This window comes from Marmota marmota, unplaced genomic scaffold (genome assembly GCF_001458135.2).
Source record: "Marmota marmota marmota unplaced genomic scaffold, marMar, whole genome shotgun sequence".
Taxonomy (NCBI): Eukaryota; Metazoa; Chordata; class Mammalia; order Rodentia; family Sciuridae; genus Marmota; species Marmota marmota.
In genome coordinates, this window is record NW_026000026.1 from 61,104,728 (window position 1) to 61,115,063 (window position 10,336).

The 10,336-nt window shown below is 33.4% G+C and overlaps 1 long non-coding RNA gene across 1 annotated transcript; it reads left to right on the top strand.

Annotated features, from left to right (window-relative positions):
• The first annotated feature begins 1,139 nt into the window (after window positions 1-1,139).
• On the top strand, window positions 1,140-10,107 carry LOC125619185. Its single transcript, XR_007350697.1, has 3 exons — window positions 1,140-1,526; window positions 2,735-2,795; window positions 10,054-10,107. It is a non-coding gene; the product is annotated as an uncharacterized LOC125619185 (long non-coding RNA).
• Window positions 10,108-10,336: the final 229 nt, after the last annotated feature.

The following is a 10,336-nucleotide window of genomic DNA, read 5'->3' on the forward strand; positions in this document are numbered from 1 at the left end:
GTGTGCCACCATTGATTGACGTCCTCAGTCTTCAAAAACAATAGTGAGATATGGGGTGGTCCAAGACTCTTGGCAGGTGAACTTCATCCATTTTTCTTAGCATATGATATAATGTCCAATTTCTATGTATGTCATTTCAACAAAATGTTGGGAAACAGCATTTGTTGAGCAGCAATTATATAGAGGATATTGGCTTATGGGCTAAAAGTCATTTAAAAACAAACAACCAAATGCCAAATGTTTTCTTTGATATAAGGAGGCTGATTCATAGTGGGATAGGAAGAGGGAACATGGGAGGAATAGACAAACTCTAGATAGGGCAGAGGGGTTGGAGGGGAAGGGTGAGGGCATGGGGTTATAAATGATGGTGGAATGTGATGATCCAAAGTACATGCATAAAGACATGAATTGGTGTGAATAACTTTGTATACAACCAGAGATATGAAAAATTGTGCTCTATATGTGTAATAAGAATTGTAATGCATTCCACTGTCATATATACATAAAAATAAAAAAAATCTGTTTGAGAATAAAAATAAAAATACAAGATTTGTTCTGTAATAAATACATTGATAGAAGATATGCAATGGATAAAAAAACAGTAATGAATAAAAAGTAGTCCCAAACTCAAAGACTTTTAATTTATGCTTAATTTTTTGGTTTGTTTGTTTGTTATATTCTTTTTTTTTTCTTTTTTTGTGGTACTGTGGATTGAACCCAGGACCTCACACATGCTAGGCAAGTGCTCTACCACTGAGCGACACCCCCAACCCTTAATTTATATTTGAATGAATTTATCATGTATTCCAAGCCCCCATGTCTTGCAAGATCAGTCTTGCAAGATCAAGGTAAGTCTTCTAGGCTAAAGTCTGTATCTTCTATATAAATCCAGTCAATTTCAGACTTCTCTCCCCCTGGACTATCTAGGCTCTTGATATTTTATCTCCCTGACACTGAATGAGGGAGCATAGTCTATGGCTCCTATCCGCTTGAATGAATTTCCATCTGTCTTCTCAGTGTCAGCAGAGTATAGTGATTGTTCTAGGAAACTCATGCAGTACAATACCTCCCCTAACTCATCCACTTACCCTTCAGGTATTCCATATCTTAATTTTCACCTACCCTTTGTGTCTCACTGTTTAGGAGAGTCTTTTTGGATCCTCAACATGTCCTACAGTATTCCAGGAAAGATGATGGAGTGGGCATGAATCTCAAGACATGAATCTCAAGACACTTTTCTGCCTAGACTTTCCAGTTGTAATTTATACCTAAAAACAGTGGCTCCTTTTAGCAAGCATCATACTGCTAGTCAGCCTCGTTTTAGAAATCCAGATATGGAATGGAAATTTTCTGTCTTCATATTCTCAATATTTGGTGGTTGTTCTGGACTCCACTTCTCTGGGTATCAAAGCTTCAGTGGAAGAAAGATGGACTCAGGGACAACAGTTGCACGCAGCTTAATCCTCTCTAAGCTATTTCTTCCACCTCATAAATGCCTATCCAAAGTTCTGGACAACTGAGCTTATGTGAGCATACTTCTTCCTTTCACCCTCTGTGGTTTATACACTAATCTGATATTTTTTCAAAATGTTTCAGTATAAAACTTAGGTGAGAAATACGTTTTCATATTAACCTAAAAAATCACACTCTAAGCATTCTAACTAATTGCAGTGCACTCATTTCATTTCATTAGAAAAAAAATAATGCTGATCTAGATCCAGTAAATTGATTTCCTGACCTGCTTGTGGCCTTGACCAACATTTTGATAAAGCAGAGCTATATACCTTTATTCTGAGTGCCTCTCTACTCCTAAGAAGCAACACTAGGTTTTTAGAAACCTTGTAGATTTTCTCCTTCTGAGTAGATTGGGCTTAAAAATAGAAAGAGCATTGACCATTAGAACTAAAGATGTATGCCATGTAGATAAAGAATCCATTCAAAAATCCGTTTGTGGCTTGGGGATGTAGCTCAGTGATAGAGTGCTTGTCTAGCATGCATAAGGCTCTGGGTTCAATCCCCAGTACTGCCAAATAATTTTTGAGTAGTTTTTTGTTATTGTTCTATATCCCACTCTCCACCTTTGATAATGAATATTTTTAGGTACATGAGTACAGAGTAGTAAGAAAAATGAAAGAAAGAATCTGCCAAATTTATCTGCTACACATAAATCAGACTCAGCAGCACAGAATATTAAAATGCCACAAAACCTGAGAGGTATTAATTCTCCCAACTGTTCACAATGAACACTAATCTTCACAGGAGTTATCTGACTTGTCCAAAGCCAATGCCAGAGTTTGTTAGAGCCCAAACTTAAACCCTTGGCTCTTGGCTATCATCTAACCAGGTAATACTGTCCAATCTCTTCTTTCAGAAAATTGGCCAATACAAGTACATAGAGTGTACTAAAATGGGTGGTGTTGATTCCACATGATATGCTTAATGATACGTTTCCCCCCTGACCTTGATGGGTCTGAGATTGAAGTATTCATTATGGTAGACGCAGTTTCCCTAATTTTCTATTTTCTTTCTCTCTCTCTTTTTTTTTTCTTTTCGCCATACTTTAGGTGGAGCATGCTGCCTCTACTTCTGTGGAATCACTATTAGGCCTTAGTCTTAAGGAGTCTTAATGACTTGTGCTATAAAACAAACTTTTGAAGATTAAACTGATTGTTACTTTGCTATTTGGCCAATTCACTCTGTAATATAGTATCATTCTCTATTTTTCTCTTCTTAGGGAAGACATATTTTATACACTGACATGAAGGTATCTGGATAGTTCTGATGATCTACTTCAGGTATGGGCAAAGAGAGGTTTATTTGAAAAAAATATTTATCTTAAGAAAAAGTGCTTAACTCTTTTAGAAAGTGATTTATCAATATGTGTCAAAGATTTTTGAACTACATGTTAGTGTTTATCTCAGAGTTGTGTCTAGTAACAAAATACTACATTTGATAAAACTTAAATATTAACATAATTTGATGAAATAGATTATGATACTTGTATAAAATAAATTATTATTAACCCCTGAAATATGATACTAATGATCAGTGCCCAAGAATATGGAGAATGTTTGTGCTTTAAAGGTTTTATTAAGGACGTATGAAATTGTATCCTCAATATGAAATTAAATATATAAAAATAATTGCATAGAAAAATATAAGAAGGGGCTGGGGATGTGGCTCAAGCGGTAACGCGCTCGCCTGGCATGCGCGGGGCGCTGGGTTCGATCCTCAGCAACACATAAAAATAAAATGAAGATGTTGTATCCACTGAAAAACTGAAAAATAAATATTAAAAAATTGTTCTCTCTATCTCCTCCCTCTTTCTCTTTAAAAAAAAAGAAAAATATAAGAAGAAATAGATCAAGATATGTCTACCTTTGGGAGATGGAATATGGTGGTCATATTTTCTTCTTTCTGAACTTTAATTTCTTTCTTTAATTATCATGCATTAAATATACTGAGAAAAACATAAATTAATGTAAAAGAATGATAAAATATGTAAAATTGATTTAAAATACTGAAAGCAGAAAAAATAATCAAGTTTAAAATTTTTAAGATTTTATATTGTGTTTGAGTACAATTGCATTTGAATACAATATTTAAGGGAGTTTCATGAGTTGGGGAATTAGTAATTTTTCAGATGGCATATTCTGTGATGTAAAGTCCATGAATCACAGCCACTATTAGTAACACAAAATATAAAAAGAGCTATTGAATAGAAAGAAAAGATATTGAATAGAAAGAACATCAATCTTTAAAGGAACAAGTGAAATTATTATTTAGTATTTTGAGTGGGAAGAGTGTTTGTTTATGTCCTGCTGCTATTTAAAATTTAGGACTATTGTTATTAAGTTCAGAATAGAGGGACAAGTTGGAAAAAAAAATGAATAGCTCTTTTACCTCCTCTCTGAGGAAGTTACCTGCAATCAATCCTGCTAGAATGAGCAGCAGATACAAATAGATCTGCTTTCTTGAATTCACCGACTGCCTCCACAGTCCACACTGCACAAGTTGAAGTAATCTTCCTTTCAAAATATTGATTTCCTATGGAATTGTCATTTGAAATGATGGATCTACAGTTGGGTTGGGACCTAGAGAAAGCCTATGGTTGTGTTTGTGTTGCAGACATGAATCTTGATAGGCTTTGTCCTCCACACAAAGGACAAAAGGAAAGGAAAGAAATTTTTAGAGTTGGGAGAAAGATTAAGGAAAATACTTTAATCATCTTTCAATTTTATAAAACAACTTCTAAACTTATGACAGAATTATTTTGAGCCTATCATTTCATAGTAGATAGTTAAAAAAAAACAAAAAACTATTATTCCTAAAGCCATAGTAGTCATACTTACAGTTATGTAGTTTTCAACAGAAATACAGAATGTTTTACTTTATTGGTTAGACTATTCATTTGCATAATTTTCTTTTTCCTAGAGGAAGCCTGAAGGCTGACCCTTGGGTCAGAATGTTAACAATCCTTTCCTAGTAAGTTCTCTTTTCTAGGAAACCTGAAGCCTTGCATTTGAGAAGGGAGGGCCTGCTTTTTCTTTCCTTACATCTTAATGTATTTGAACCTTCTCCATTTCCCCCAATCTTCTTTTGTGTCTTCTTTTGTATGATATGGATTTCATCCACATGGATCTTCCCTTTTTGTAGTATGTCATTGCTTTTTTCTGTCACAATTCAGCTCAGTTATTACATTGTTCCTTTTATTTTCATGTCATTCCTCCCTTGTTATTTTTTACATCAACAGCAGCCCAACTTCCTTGGTTTGGGGTTCACTAATTAGACTGGTTACTTGCTTGACATGGATTCCTTTTCTATTGTCCTAGGTAGGCATAGAACTATTAATATATCCTTTTCTCCTTAGACTTTAAGAATAACCCACAATGCAAAGTGTGTGCATATGAGTAAATACTCATGTATTTAAGTATATGCTAAACAAATACATTAAGTTCATATCCTAATTAATATATAGCTATCATCAATGAATACAATATTATTAATAAATACATTTTCTAAGAACAAAAATTTGGCTTTATTATTAGACAATAGTTTTAAACTATTCTATAGAGAAATTTTTGTCTAAAAGTCACTGATATTTGTCCCTATATCAAGTATAATAAGTCAGATTAAATCATTTGTAAGTGATGGAATATGATCACCGAATACAAAATATCAGGTACTCACAAGAATTTTTAAATTTATGTATCTATGTAGACTGAGATATATCTGTCTATATCTAAATTTATTTCTCTCTATATATCTAGAGAGATATTGAGAGATGTCTATCTATGTATATCTACATATAGAAATGGATATATCAATAGCAAAGAATCATAGTGGTCCTTTACCCTAAGAAAGAATTACCCAATATCGCCAGATGATTGGGGTAGCTTGATGAGCTGAGTTTAAAGGAGCTGGATGCAGCAATAACTAAGAAAACGGTGAAGAAATCATGCAACGCACGAAAATGAGTTTCTAAGATCAAGGGCGGGACTGCTTAGTGATCCCAAGGGTCAGCTACGCACTGAGCAGCATTGGAAAGAGAGAGAGAGAGAGAGAGAGAGAGAGAGAGAGAGAGAGAGAGAGAGAGAGAGAGAACCCAGAATCCCCCTATTTATTGGGGAAAAGACATTGGATAGAATATTCCACCCAAATAAGGCAAGGGGTAGGGTTTCAAAGGGTGGAGTCTTGCTTGGTGATGTCTTGTGGTCAGCAGATTGATTGACATCTTGGCAAATCACACCCATCTCAGGTGCTTTGTGGGATCACAGGCAGAGCTAGAGGAAAGGCACACTTGCTTCTCACAGCCCAAACAGTGCGTAATGCCAAACAGTCCCCTAATATGCTCAAATGTGCATAGCTCACATACACAGCCCATGAATGGCTGGAGACAACCCAATGTCTCAGAAATTTCTGAGATCACATGGTAAATATTTGAGGAGACAGATATGTTTAATTTTATTTAAACATTATGCAATGTACACATATATCAAAACATTCTATGGTACCCCATTAATTTGCGCAATTTTATGTTATTTTTAAAATAGTCGTTGATGGACACACAGAATACATTTATTTTATCTATTTTTATGTGGTGCTGAGGATTGAACCCAGTGCCTCACACATGCTAAGCAAGCACTCTACCACTGAGCCACAACCCCAGCCTACAATTTTATGTTTTTATGTATCAGTTAAAATAAATTTAAAAATTTTTATGAGTACCTATTGTATAGTATTCAGTGATCATGTTCCATCACTTACAAATGGTTTAATCTGATTTATTACACTTATGTCTTTCTCTTTCTCTTTATCTATCTATCTATTTTTCTATCTATCTATCGAGTTGGGAAAGCACATATTAAAGATTTATATCTCTCACTCACTCTCTCACAATGAAGATACATTGAAAATAGGTGTTTCTCCCCTTCTCTAGTTTGTTGTTTTTAATCTAATTTTGACTACACAAAATCATATCTAAACCTAGAATTCTGTTGTAAGTGGAATTGTCACTGAGTGATATTTAAAAAAAATAACATAACAGTATGAGCTTTAGTACACAGGTTTTGACTTCTGTTTTTGTCTTTTTGAGGCAAAAATAAAGCATCATATTTAATAAAACATTTTGTTTCTTTCTTTCTTGTTGGACATATGAAACAATGGGGTAAGTGTGAAGTTGAATTATTTGATTATTCTTAAGTGATATACATAATAATAGGGAGATCAACTATTAAAATATCCTGAGGATTAAAAGCATCTTGTATACATGTATTTGATACTCAGTCACCCAGAAAAAAGAGTAAGGAAGGGTAGAAAGAGAAAGAAAGAAAGAGAGAATGAGAGAGAATGAGAGACAGAGAGAAAGAGAACATAACAGAGAGGGAGAATCCTTTCCTTTCTGTGGTGAATGAACCAAAACCTGTAGTTTGAAACTCATTTCATAACCACCTCCAGCTTATTTCCCTAATTTGAATCACAGCTTCGACAACATTGTCAAGCTAGCAGCAGCCTTACTCAACCTTGTTTTGTTTAGGGATACATTACATATATTTGTTGTTTTAGAGAATATACTTCATTTGGAGATCAGACTAGGATGTGTGCTGGGTAGATGAACGTTAGGTGGAATAAAACATAAAAACACCGACCTGGAGTTGTGATTTTCTGATTCTGGCAATCAACTGAATATCTGAAATACTGTAAAAACGGAGTAATCATTTGAGACATGCTTGCTGCTGATAAGTTGTCATCATGGCAGCATCTTATATTGAACAAGGGGTAATTTTTGAATGGGGATGACTCTTCCAATTTGGACATGAACACACATCAGGATTCAGGTGCTCACTTCAGTTTCTAGTTAGAGAAATTTTAATTGATCAAAGATCTATATATTAGGAACATGAATCAAACAGATTTTAATAGTAAAATAATTTCTGCTCTAATAATATAATCTAGCATTTTTTAAAGATTCTTTTAAAGATTTAAAAATATCATGTTAAAATTAAAAATAAATGAATGTTTTCAAGCCAGAATTCATTCTTCCAATCCTGGTTTAAAAGTATTAAATCATTAATTGGAAGTTTTATTTTAACAGTACTTTTAAAGTAGAAATCTGTCCTCTATCAAGACAGTAATCCTGTATTGAAATTATCTTACAAATAAAATTTTAATTAGACATAGTACAAAAATGAATATGACATTCATTTTCCATATATATAGACAGAAGGATTTTTATGTTACTTCTTTCTGTGCCTGTGCATTGTTAATAGGAAATTAGTGGCATTTGCTAAAATACTCTACTTAGACCCCTTGAGTTCATTTTTACAAAGTAAGTAGTTTACATTTGATGTTGAGTAAAATAGGATAAGTTTTGTTGCTGGTAAATAAAACATGTACCATTTCTCACTCATCTTTGTTGACACAATTTGAATTTCTGATATTTGTCTATCTTATTTGCCAGTCACTGCTATTTATATTAGTAGGCAAAGCTATTTTCTATTTAATTTTGGTATGAGCACTATGCAAGAATAATTTTGAGTTTGGTATTTATACACTCTGTTATGCAGCAAACAAAACTCCTTTTAGAGAAAGCATTTCAAGAGAGAGAAGTGATAGTGAAACATTTGACAATTCTAAGAGTAAATCAGATTTAAACTGAATTTTTGAAAACTGTTGCACATCTAAAGTCTTGAAGATGCCTCTTGATAGGCATTATAATTGAGATGCTGGTGAGTATAACTGGAGTAGCAGGACAATTTTTGATAATTCTTGGATCTAAGCTTTTAGCTTATAAATATTGAAAACGTGTTAACATGTATTGATGTTTGGTCATGAACTCTGGGGCAGTAAGATACATAAAGAAGACACTGAATACATAATAAATGAAAAAGGAGCTAAGCTTGCTCTTAATTGATGTACTTTCATATGGATTTTTTTTCCTCACATGGAAAAGTATTTTTTATTGTGAATTTTTGAAAAGGAGCTATGGAATTGCTTAATGTACAAGTTTTCCAAACTTCAAAAATTTATGAATAAAATTTCAGAGTAAACTTCTTAGTTAATATAGTATAATAAGGATTCTGGAGATCACTTTAGTCCTATTATCGGTATTATTTTCTAGCTCAATGCCAGTAATCTATTTTGCAGACTGAGTTTAATGAACTTTTAGGTGAATATTATTTTATGTATTATCAAAACCTAGTAGAAGACTCCCCCACCATCAAATGTTTTGTCTTGTACACAGCAGTAAAATATGTATGAAAATGATTTGAGAATATGAAATTTTTGAAGTTGTACATTCTGTTAAAAAATAAGGACTTAAATTTCTCTAAACAAGGAGCAATATGAATGTATAGAGGAGGCAGAATTCTTCATGAACAACAGTAATTAAATATGTGTGTGTGTGTGTGTGTATACACACACATATACATATATTTACCAATGGAAAACTTACATATCTTACAATTTTTTTTTGATTGGTCAAGGAAAAACCAAGCTTCTGATAGTGGAATGAAGTTTTGACTAAGGTCTTGTCTTCCTATCTGCAAAGAGTTCTCTGAGTATGAGTTTCTAACAATATGGGTAATCAGAAATTTTGAGAAGAAAAGAAAAGGCTAGTCTTGCAGGACGTCAAGAAAGGGCATGAACAAGCACTAGACAAAAAGAACACACAGAAAAAAGACCCCTAATTGGATGAATACCCAGCTTGTCACAAAAATGCTTAATGATGGAGTAAAGATAAATTTGCCAGTTTCTCATGTGTTGAATATTCATCATATAGTCTATGCAGCTGTATCTTAGAATGCTATTTCCTTTTGATAAAAACATAAAGCAGATTATGCTACTAGTTTATTCTTAGGAAGTATATTGTATACCTTATATGCCAAAGTGAGCTATTGAAGAACAGCTTTAAATGATTATTTTGTTATTCTCAGTATATTCTTTTTACCATGTGATCAGACTGGTGGCACAAGGATTACCCAATTCTTTTTTAAGGTAGGCAAAACATTATTATGTAAGTGAGAATATCTCTAGATGGTAATACTGACATTGCAATTGATATTTGTTCAGTGTTAAAACTAATACAATATTTAAAGGATATCTGCATGTACACTTTCAGGTATGAACATTGTTCCTGATTTTCCATTAGTAAGGGAACTGGTATTAATTATTACTCTAGTAGAATTTTCTGTCTAATACTAAGTCTACTCTTATCCTTTTAGATGTAACAACATGTGTGATTCAAATTTACAGAGCTTATAATGTCTTAGAAGTAACATTAATAATATCTTATTGGAGTTTGTAATTCTATATCTTAAAGTGATTTAAATGACCACTTTAAATTTAAAAATATCTGTTCATATATTGCTTCATTTTTTGTGGAAAATATAATATTTGACTTTAAAAGGGGACTTGTAGTGCAGGTGGTAAAGATTTTCTCCCATTCTATAGACTCTCTCTTCATGTTCTTGATGTTTCCTTTGCTGTGAAGAAGCTCTTTAGGTTGATGCCATACCATTTATTGATTTTTTGATTTTACTTCTTGTGCGTTAGGAGTCTTATTGAGGAGGTCTGTTCCTGAGCCAATATGATGGAGAGTTGAGCCTACTTTTTCTTCTAGTAGGCACAAGGTCTAATGCCAAGGTCCTTGATCCACTTTGAGGTGAGTTTTGTGCAGGTGCAATATAGGGGTTCAATTCCAATCTACTACATATAGATTTCCAGTTTTCCTAGCACCATTTGTTGAAGGGGCTATCTTTTTCACCAATTTATGTTTATGGTGCCTTTGCCTTGTAAGAGATAACTGTATTTATATGAGCATGTATCTGTGTCTTCT